This window comes from Salvia hispanica, chromosome 2, assembly GCF_029641045.1.
Source record: "Salvia hispanica isolate PSC_SH4W2 chromosome 2, Shi_PSC_v1, whole genome shotgun sequence".
NCBI classification, from domain to species: Eukaryota; Viridiplantae; Streptophyta; class Magnoliopsida; order Lamiales; family Lamiaceae; genus Salvia; species Salvia hispanica.
In genome coordinates, this window is record NC_142693.1 from 62,812,005 (window position 1) to 62,823,724 (window position 11,720).

An 11,720-nucleotide genomic window follows, 5' to 3' on the forward strand; every position below is an offset into this window, starting at 1 on the left:
CCAGCCCTAGATTTGCTCCAAGATTTACCAAACTTTGAAGATCTTTTCCTTCTATGATGAGGAATAATCTTCCCCTATAAATAGGACCTCAAGCTTCATCAAAGAGTTTTTCACACAACAAGAACACATTCATAGAGATCAAAAGCTAGAGTACTTCAATTGTGCAAGGAGTTGGAGAAGGATTTCAAGAACATCAAGAACGACAAGGATTCAACCTACGGGTTTTATTTGCTTTAGTTTTATGTTCAAATTGCTTTCCCTTCAATCTATGTTTTTAGTTTATTCAGTCATGTGTAACTAAACTCATAGGATTCTAGGGATGTGTTAGTAGCAACTTTGGTTATACAATTCCGTTTTCTATTTAATATCCGTTTTGTTTTTACTTTGTTTCTTCCCTAAGTTAATCATGATGCTTCATAATTGAGTGACACAATTATGTATGATTCAATACAACTTGCTTCATAATTGTGACAGAGTTCTAGCGAGTTAGATCCACTTAGTAGACACTACAGTTAGCTTCCTTTAAAACGGCACTGTTAATTGAGAGTGAGGACTTTTCAAGGGTCTTAGGAGCTTTTTGGAGTTACATGTTAGGATTGACAATCCTAATGTTAGTAATCAACGTTTGTATCGCATGAGCATAAGCTAGGTGACTCGTCCTTTCAAAGTATTAACTGTGCTAGGGTATTGTAGTTTGGAATTTGTATAACCATAAAAGTGAAAGCACATCCCTGGAATTCCCCTTATCTCTATACTTTTCTCTCCGTGATTTGCTTGCATTTAGTTGTTTACTGTTTTTAATATTTACTGTTTTCAAAAGTTTCCAAAAATTCTTGTTTCTCCAGATAGTAATTGAGTTCTAGTAGAAGATAGACACTTTGTGTACATCTTCCCCGTGTTCGATACCCGGTACTAACCTTTTGCTATACTATACCTACTCTGTATACTTGCAGGTATTTATAGTGCAAATAAAAAGTGCATCAAGTTTTTGGCGCCGTTGCCGGGGAAGACAATTCACTTTGGAGTGATATCTTCAAACGATAATTTTACTACTTTGGATTTTTATTGCTTTTTGTTTTAATTTTTTTTTTGTTTTCGAGTCTTGCAGGTTCGTATGCGAACGCGTTCTGGGAAGTACATCTTAGAGCCGCTTGATTTAGAATTTGAAAGAACTCGTAGAATAATAAGAAGTGAAAAAGGATCAGGAACAATGGGTGACCGAACAGATATTGAGAAGCTGCAGGAGATGGTGAAGTTGCTGATGGATGAGAGAGATGCGGAGAGAGCAGCCCGAGAAGCCATGGAAAAGAAGAACAGAGAAACATTACCTGTGATGAACATGTTCAATCATGGGAATATGATCACTTTTCCTAACGGCCCTCGTATTGATGCTAACAATTTTGAGTTACGCATGCCCCTTATCCAAAGGGTCGAGCAAACTCCTTTTGCAGGTAGGGCGACTGAAGATGCTAACCGCCATCTCTCCAAATTCGTGGAAATCGCAAACACTCTGAAATTAAATGGTGTCGACGACGATGCCATACGGGTAAGACTTTTTCCATTCTCATTGATTGATTCTGCTAAGGAGTGGTTTGAGTGTATGCCACCAGAAAAGGTCTCCACATGGAAGGACATCGTAGCTACCTTCCTCGACAAATACTACCCGCCAGGCACTATTTTGAAGCTCAAAAGTGAGATCTTTCAGTTCACACAAGGCCATGACGAGCCCCTCTATGAGGCATTTGCTCGTTTCAAAGCTCTTCTTCGAAAGTGCCCAAACCATGGTTTTTCCATAGACCATCAGGTAGGAATCCTCTATAATGGATTTAATGAGAAAATATGTGCTATGCTTGATTCAGGGGCAAATGGAGGATTTCTAAGAAAGACAGGAGAGGATGCCATGGCGGTGATCGAGGAGTTCGCCACCAACAGTCGGGGGTGGTCGAAGGAAAGGCATGCCACGAGAAGAGTAGCAGCCATAGAAGAGGCCGAAGAAAGTTCTTTTGCTAAGGAGTTAGCAGAACTTAGAGTCAGGATTGATCAAATGGACATCTCGAGGAAGGAAGATCCAATTCCGGCAACTTTCATAGTGGCGGTCAAGGCACCCGAAACTGCCATATCAACTGTGGAAGAAATCAACTACGTGCAAGGAGGCGGTCCCAGAAACTACAATAACAATTATCGCCTTAATCAGGGGGGCGATAATTTCAATAATTATAATGGGAACCGTCCGCACCCAAATTTTTCTTATTCTAACAATAATTACTTGCAACCCCCTGCAGGATTTAATGTTAGCAAAGGAGGAGTGGTTGAGCCGATGAAGAAGGAAGACAAGTATGAACAAGGAATCACGAAGATTTTGGAGGTAATTACGCAAGATAGGAAGATTAATGACACCAAGATTGGAGTGGTCGAAGCAAGGATAAACAACCTCGAGTAAGGAATGAACACAATCTCGGCAGCTGTAACCAATATTACCACTCAAATGGAGCAAATTCAGAAGAAGTTAGATGAGGATAGAGCAAAGGCAGCAGCAAGAGTGGATGATATTAACAAGAAGTGGGTGGCAAAGCAGAAATCTGGGGACTGCCCAGTCGCCAGCGGACCGCCGAACACCCCGCAGCGGCCCGCCACTGAGACGGCAGAGTCAACCACGCAGGACTGCCCAGTCGCCGGCGGACCGCCGCACACCCCGCAGCGGCCCGCCACTGAGAAGGCAGAATCGTCCACTAAGCAGGAGCTTGTGCGGCACAACGGGATTGTACTCCCTTTTCAGCCAAAGAGGAAGTTCAAGCTTGAAGAGCAGTTCAAGCAATTCCTTAACATGTTTTGCAAAGTCCATACTAACATTCCACTTGTTGAATCGTTGCAGGAGATACCAAAGTATGCGAAGCTACTAAGGGAGGCGGTAATGAGAAAAAAAAAGCCGACCAAAGCCGACCTTAAGCTACCGCATCATTGCAGCGAGATCATCCAAAAGGAAAGGGGCAGTGAAGCAAAGAGATCCGGGCCAGTTTATCATTAGGTGCCGAATTGGAGAAGGGAAGGTTGACAAAGCACTGTGCGACTTAGGATCGTCCATCAATCTCATGCCACTGAAGTACTACGAAAAGCTCAACATCGGGCCACTCAAATCTTCAGGTGTAACACTCAGGTTGGCCGATAACTCGTCTATCAAGACTGTAGGTATGATTGAGGATGTCTTAGTTAAAGTTGATGATTTTATTTTTCCTGCCGACTTTATTGTGCTTGACATGAAAGTAGACAAGAACGTCCCTCTAATCTTAGGGAGAGATTTTCTTGCCACTTGCAAAGCTTTGATTGATGTAGGTCGTGGCGAGATCACAATCAGTGATAATCATGGTCAATCCACCTATAAGATCGAGAGCGAGATGCTAAAGTTTGAGGAGGCAAAGCGGGCAAAAATGGAACAACAGTGCAGAGCAGTCATGGCTACCGACTTGACCAAGTCCAAAGATCCCTTTGAAGCGGAGGATCCTTCTACCTCCACTCTCTACATTGTCAAAGAGGTAAGACACTCTTCTAAAAAGGGTGATGCTAATTCTTCTACATCTGCTCCACAGAAGAAGAAACAGAAGAGAAAGAAAACACCCAAAGAGGACCCCGAGATATACGTCACCCAAAGAAAACACCCAAGTGGTGGAAGAAGCTAGGGACCAAATTGCTCCCTATGCCAATTTTCAAAACTCGAGTTATTGATCCGCCCAACTAGTGGGCCACTTCAAGTCGAGCTAACGACTTTAACAAAAGCGCTTATTGGGAGGCAACCCAATTTTCTTTTTTTTTTTTTTTCTCATTTTTTTTTATGTTCTGTTAAAAAAAAAAAAAAAAAAAAAAAAAAAAAAAAAAAAAAAAAATTGGTGGCGGTCGCCGCACTTAAAGCACGGCGGTCGCCACACGTGTGTTAACATGTGCAGGAAGGATCGGGCCTAGGGCAGGCTTAGGGCGGGCCAGAGTAACCGCTGCACGGGCCGCGGCGGCCCGCCAGGATGCTGTTTACGAAGGGCCGTGTGGCGGCCCGCCACGAGAGACGCGGCGGTCGCCACACGCAGTCCAGAGACGGGATTTCCACCATAAAAGGTATGTTTTCCATTCCTTTTCACATTACTTCTCAAATTCCTTCCTTGCACACAACCCCCACCTATATAAAGCACCAAATTCACACACCCACACTATCATTCTCTCAATTCTCTCAAAGTCTAGAGCTCTTCTTCTACAAATTCTCTCCACAAAAAGGTATGAATCCTAACTCAATTTCTGGGTTTTTCTTTACTTCTTCCATGGATTGTACTTTATTTTGGGTGAATTGTTCGGTAGAATCTCTTAATTCATGATGGGGGATGATTATGTGTATGAATTTTTGAATTCTATGGTTTAAAATTTGCTTGGTTGGTGATTATTAAGTTGTGAATGATGATTCTCTCTTGGTTTTTAGAGTTTAAAAGTAGCAATCATGTTCATAGCATTGTGAGGCTATTATTACTTCCATGAATTGCAATATTTGTGATTTTGTAGAGATTGTTGGTTTTTATGGATATTTGGTTGATACGTCTCTGCATGGAGGATGAATTCACGTTGGGGGATGATTTTTTGTGTCCTAATTTGGTTGTTTTTGCTTAAAATGTTATTATGCTAAAAATTAGGATGCTATTTTACCCAAGCTTGCATATAAGTTCTTATCTCTTGATTTTTACTTGGTTGAATGCAAGTTTGGGGGAACTTTTGATCTCCTACTTGTTGATTCTCTTTTAAGAGTGTAATTTCTTTTGTAGGATAATGGGATCAAAAGGGAAACCGGAGAATGCAAAGAACTTTGGCATTAGCTATGCCACGGAAGAGCAAAAGGCTATGTGGAAGAAAGTGTCGGCCCGAGAAACGGCACCTTCTAGATATCCCCACGATTTCCCTCTCCAAACTTTGGGGATCATGGAGGATTTTTCGAAGTTGTGCGACGTGGGTGATGGGAATGGCCTCGTCTACATGTTCCAAAGGAAGTGGCCATCGTTTCGAAAGTATACTCTCGAGTTCCTCAGCTCGCTAAAGGTTACTAAGGATCGCCGCCAAAATTTTCCACTTAGCATCGATTTCCGCCTAGGGAACCGTTGGCACTCGCTCACCATGGAAGAGCTTAGTGGGATCTTCCATTGCTTCGACCCCAACCCCGAAGAGGACAATGAATATGAATTTTCCGAGGTTTGGGGGGCGATGACAAATGAGCAAGAGCATGCAGCGGGCTATGCCAAGTCTTCATCAATTCGCAACCCCGTCTTGAGGTACCTCCATCGTGCTATGACTCAGCTTATGTTTGCTCGTATCGATGGGGGAAGTGTCTCCTAAACGGAGCTCAACGTGATGTGGTGCCTACTCAACAAGAAGGGAATCGATTATGGGACCCTCTTTACTTACTATGTGGATAGGATCACGAAGAAAGACGGGGGCGTCATTTGTTGTGGGGGATTGATTACGGCAATTGGCGAACATTTGGGGGTCGCTTTTGCCGGTATGACGGAGGATGGTGGAGAAAAGTTTATCACTTATGAGGTGCTATTTTCGGTGGGGCTTTTGAAGACCGATCATTGGGGTCAAGGGTATTTTATGCAAGTAGCGGGGGATCACTTTCCCGTTCCACTCCCGCAATTGACCAAGGTCGATGTTTGGGCAAACCAAGCCAATTGGAAGCTCGACACACCCGCCCACCGGAGAGCTATCGAGGCTAACCCCGTCAATGGGGAATTTAGAAAGAGGAACATTCCCTCTCGCATTCCTCTATTTGAGCCCGATGAGGATTCCGCATTTGATGCCATTGATAACTATGAAGAAGGCGCAGAGCATTCACAAGCTCAAAGGAGTGAAGCACCGCCACCACCGCAATCCCAACCACGACGAGAAGAGGAAGAAGAAGAAGAAGAGGAAGTGGAAGGACATCGCCGCCGGACAAGAGCGAACCGCCGCCGCGGGAGGCCAAATCCGGAAGAGGAGTTTCAAGTCAACACCTCCGCCCAATTAGGAGAAATTTTCTCCTATATGCAAAACATGTCCAACGCTTGGGACAATCGATGGGCGGAGCAATAAGCGGAGAATGCCTACAACCGCCAAGGGTGGACGGCTCAAGGCGATTGGCGCACGGCGGAGCAAGAATTTTGGGAGCAACAACGTTTGGAAGACGTTCATCGGCGTCAACAATATGAAGAGCTCCGAAGGATGGCCGCTGAAGCTAGAGAGGAACGAGAGACAATGAGGAGTGATATCACGTACCTCGTTGGAGCTTTCGAGGATCTTAGCGCCCGTTTCCCTCCACCTCCTCAAGATTGAAGAAGTCAAGCTCGATGACTTTAAATGAGCATTTGTACCATGTTTTTGGATATTTTTGAGACGATTTATTTCCTTGTTTTAACAATTTTTGCTTTAATTTTAAGTATTTTTGGTTTTGGTTTAATTTTGTGCTTTGCAAAAATTTTCGCAGGTTCTGACCTCTCTGTGGCGACCGCCGCAAGCTCTGCGGCGGTCCGCCACCTGAACGCTGGAAAGCATCTTTGACGTGCGGCGACCGCCGAACAGCTGCGGCGGACCGCCACCTGGGCACAATTTTCCAGCGCGATTTTTCGAAATTCTTCGAATTTTCGCCCCGCTCAACCTCTACGCGAAATTTTTCAGGGTACGTTTTTGTTTTCAGTAGTATACTCACGTCCCTACCAACTCAACAAACTTATTTTCCACTTTGTTGTAAATAAGTTTGGGGGGATGAAGTGGTGGACCGTGAGTTTAGGGTTTTCTTTTTGTTGTTAGTTTGTTTTTGCTTTAATTTTCCAAAAACCCGTAGGAGATTTTTGTGTTCTAAAAATGTTTTCTTGAATCCATGTCATGAACATAACATGAAGAACTTAGAAACACGCATGCTTAGGGACACATTAGACCGAGTTGCCAATGATATTATATTCCATCTATGTTTAAGTGTGGCTTAACGTTTTGATATGATGGTTGGGTGAAAAGGTGCATAATTAGTGAATTGCTTGTTCGCCTTGAATCGTGCTTTTACCTTGTGAGATTTGAGCCTTAAATTCTTTCTTGTGTGATTTATCTGTATGCATGTATATGTTTCAAGAACTTGCTCCTAGTCTGCCTAAGTTTACATAGTGTTTAAGTTGATTTAGGAGGATGTTAGGCCGTCTTTTCTTAGCTACTTTTATATCCAAAATTTTCGACCCTCTCAAATTTTTCCTTTGGAGCCAATTTTGAGCCTTTAAGCCTTTTCTTTGGAAGCCAAAATAAATGGGGGGACAATTCCTTGGGTTAGTATAGTTTTTGTTATCTTCTTTTGTAAAGGAATTGGAGAGATAAGGAGGAAAGTATAAAAAGTAGTGTGCTTAATATTAAGAAAGTACAAGTTGTGAAATTGAGAAAAATTCCAAATATGTGCTTGATCTTAGGAAAAAAAAAAGAAAGGATGTGTAAAAAAAAAAAAAGAAAAAAAAAAAGAAAGAAAAATGTGTGAAAGGTTGTGAAAAGAAAATAAAATCAAAGGATTGAAAGTAAATTGAAGGAGAAAAATAAAGTGTTAGAAGTGCCTTAAGTTTTAGAAAAGTGGAGTCATCTTAACTCTACTTGGGATATTTTTATATTTGAGTCACTTTTTAGCCAAATATTCCTCACCTACCAAAGAGCCTACGTTACAACCGAAAAGAAAGACCTTTCGGACTTTTGATGCTTAATCACATTGAGTAGAGGAGGGATTAGACTTTGAGCAAGCCTATGGTAAACTTTGCATGATGCATGATTTGAGTGATTTACACTTTACCTTTATACACTTTGAGAGTGAGAGAAAGAACACTTCCCATCTTTGGAAGTTTGCCACATGTGAGTGCTTGAATTCAAGGTGTTCCACGAGTTTGTAATGAAAGTGCACTATTAAGCCTTGCTTGATTTGATTGTGTTAATCCATGCTTAATCTATTCTTTCATCTTTTGAGGCAATTATGACGTCTAGTCCTTGTGCATTCCGTGCGTCTATTCTTGTGTCTTTAGTGTTTTGTTCGAGGACAAACAAAAATGTAAGTTTGGGGGAGTTGATACGCCCGGATTTTGCACTGTTTTAAGGCCATTATTTGGTCCGTTTTTGTTATCAAAATCACTCTACATGTCCATTATTTGCATATTCTATACATTTTGGTATTTTGACGTGTTTTGTGAGAAATGTGCATATTTGAGCCGAAAAGGGGAGTAAAAACGCATAGTCTGGAAATCTGGAGTCAGACGGCGACCAGCGACCGCCGCGAAGTTGTACGGCGACCGCCGGCGCCCGGCGGTCAGAGCTATGTGGCGGCCCGCCTCGGAAATTTACGCTAGGAGAAGAGTCTCGCCCGGCGACCGCCGGAGGACATGTGGCGGTCCGCCACCGAAGGGTCAGAGTCTCTGGACTCCAACGCGGCGACCGCCGGAGAAAGGCGGCGAATCCGACCAGCCCTAGATTTGCTCCAAGATTTACCAAACTTTGAAGATCTTTTCCTTCTATGATGAGGAATAATCTTCCCCTATAAATAGGACCTCAAGCTTCATCAAAGAGTTTTTCACACAACAAGAACACATTCATAGAGATCAAAAGCTAGAGTACTTCAATTGTGCAAGGAGTTGGAGAAGGATTTCAAGAACATCAAGAACGACAAGGATTCAACCTACGGGTTTTATTTGCTTTAGTTTTATGTTCAAATTGCTTTCCCTTCAATCTATGTTTTTAGTTTATTCAGTCATGTGTAACTAAACTCATAGGATTCTAGGGATGTGTTAGTAGCAACTTTGGTTATACAATTCCGTTTTCTATTTAATATCCGTTTTGTTTTTACTTTGTTTCTTCCCTAAGTTAATCATGATGCTTCATAATTGAGTGACACAATTATGTATGATTCAATACAACTTGCTTCATAACTGTGACAGAGTTCTAGCGAGTTAGATCCACTTAGTAGACACTACAGTTAGCTTCCTTTAAAACGGCACTGTTAATTGAGAGTGAGGACTTTTCAAGGGTCTTAGGAGCTTTTTGGAGTTACGTGTTAGGATTGACAACCCTAATGTTAGTAATCAACGTTTGTATCGCATGAGCATAAGCTAGGTGACTCGTCCTTTCAAAGTATTAACTGTGCTAGGGTATTGTAGTTTGGAATTTGTATAACCATAAAAGTGAAAGCACATCCCTGGAATTCCCCTTATCTCTATACTTTTCTCTCTGTGATTTGCTTGCATTTAGTTGTTTACTGTTTTTAATATTTACTGTTTTCAAAAGTTTCCAAAAATTCTTGTTTCTCCAGATAGTAATTGAGTTCTAGTAGAAGATAGACACTTTGTGTACATCTTCCCCGTGTTCGATACCCGGTACTAACCTTTTGCTATACTATACCTACTCTGTATACTTGCAGGTATTTATAGTGCAAATAAAAAGTGCATCAGCTATACCACACCAGTGTCACTAGTCATTCTAAAGGTAAAGACGACTTTCGAATGGACACTGCAACCTTTCACGATAGGTAGCCAAAGCCTATCTAGGTTGTGAAAAAGTTTTACTTCTACAAGGTACCGGTTGGGTCACCTACTGTGATGACCTGTTCCACGACCCAACCTTCAATGTAGAAGACTTAGACTGATTTTACTTTCCGGCGCTTTAATTATATAATTTAATATATAATTAAATACGGTCAATACCCATTAAAGTAAAATACACAGTATGAAGAAAACATTTATTATTCTCATTAAATAAAGAGTGTTTACAATATACAAGCAATTTATCAAATTCAAAATAAACTCGAAAAATGCTTTTTAGTATATATGTTCCAACAGTCTTCCGTGCCCACAACTCTTAAATTATATCTTTTTGGAGTTGAATATGAGCATCAACTTGGCGCATGTTGGCATGTGCCTGGAGACGGCCGGCTTCATCGTGAGGTACCCCCCTTCGTACGTTGGGGGTGGCCACGCCGTGGCTTGGAACGGCTGCATCAGTATCGTCATTGGCCCAATTAGTCAGTTGTACGCTTTCGTCTTCGACGATCATGTTGTGCAGGATAATGCAGGCGTACATTATATCAGTAATGCATTTTACATCCCACAAACGCGTTGGACCCTTAATTGCCGCCCATCGAGATTGGAGCACACCAAATGCGCGCTCCACGTCCTTGCACGCCGACTCCTGCCGTTCCGCAAAGTAGGCCTTCCTGTCATAATTTGCGTGCCTGATCGTCTCCACAAAGACAGGCCACCTAGGGTATATCCCATCCGCCAAGTAGTAGCCCATATCATGCCGGTTGCCGTTGGCCACAAATGAGATGGCCAGACCGATGCCCTGACACATCTCGTTGAAGAGGGGCGACGAGTTGAGGACGTTGAGGTCGTTGTTCGACCTGGCTACCCCAAAATACGCATGCCAGATCCACAACAGGTAATCAGCTACGGCCTCGAGGATTATCGTGGGATTCTTTCCCTTGTAGCCGGTCGTGTAGGCCCCCTTCCAGGAAGTTGGACAGTTCTTCCACTCCCAATGCATACAATCTATCCTGCCTAACATCTCGGGGAACCCATGCTGCTCCCCGTGTATCTGCATCAGATTCTGACAATCTTGGGGGGTAGAGCTTCGAAGGTACTGATCACCGAAAATTGTAATCACGCCCTGACAGAAAAACTTCAGACATTCCAGAACAGTCGTCTCACCGATGTGGAGGTACTCATCCCACATGTTTTTCGCGCCTCCGTAGGCCAACTGTCTGATTGCCATCGTGCACTTTTGAATAGGGGTGTGGCCGGGTCTGCCAGCCGCATCGTGCCTGAAGCGAAAATAGATATCGACTCTCCAAAGCGTCAGCGATACGCATAAACAACTCCCTGCGCATTCTGAAACGCCGCCTGAACATGTTTGCGTTAAACCGCGGGTCCGGTGCGAAGTAGTCGTCTTATAGCCGCTGATGTGCAACTACGTGATCCCGATCAATCACTGTTCGGTGGTGGACAACGGGTCGAGGGCAAGGTACCGCCTGCTGTTCGACCCTTTGCATGTACCGCTCTATCTCGCGGTTCATGTAGGCCTCCATAGCCTCGTTCATCCGCCGTTCGTACTCCTCAGCATCCCCACCACTACCACCACTGTTACCACCCGCGTTACTCATCGCTCGATGTTGCTCTTGTACAAAAATTTAGAGAGAGAGAAAACTCGTTAAAACAAGTGGTGCAAATGAAAATGAAACTAAAATCGCGTATATATAGTGTTTCAAAAATTTTCAAAAATAAAAAAATAAAAAAATGTGTTGGCCGATCGGCACGCCACAATGGCGGCCAGCGCATCGGCGAGCGCATCGGCCAGCAATCGCCTATTTTCTCGCCGAAAAGGCGCTGGCCGATTACAATGGTTCGGCTAGCGACGCGAATCGGCTAGCCAGGGCGCTAGCCGGCATTGTGGATGATCTTATATTATAAATAAGAGAAGATTACATTCTTGGTCCAAAACTTTGGTCGAAATATCAAACGCAGTCTTCATTCTTTCAATATATATCCTCATCTCACTTTGACTCAATAATATTTTTGTACTTTTATAATTAACTAGTAGCACTCGTTTTTGGAGGGAGTACCATAACATCATTGTTGTTTAGAATTTAAACATTGAAGGGAATTGATATCGTTTATAAAAGAAAAAAAATTAAAGAATGAAAAAATATTATTTCAAAT

General features: G+C 42.8%; 1 non-coding gene across 1 annotated transcript; it reads right to left on the reverse strand.

Annotated features, from left to right (window-relative positions):
• Positions 1–1,681: 1,681 nt before the first annotated feature.
• LOC148932876 (small nucleolar RNA R71) lies at positions 1,682–1,788 on the reverse strand. The gene has a single exon (XR_016136084.1). It is a non-coding gene; the product is annotated as a small nucleolar RNA R71 (small nucleolar RNA).
• Between the last annotated feature and the right edge of the window lie 9,932 nt (positions 1,789–11,720).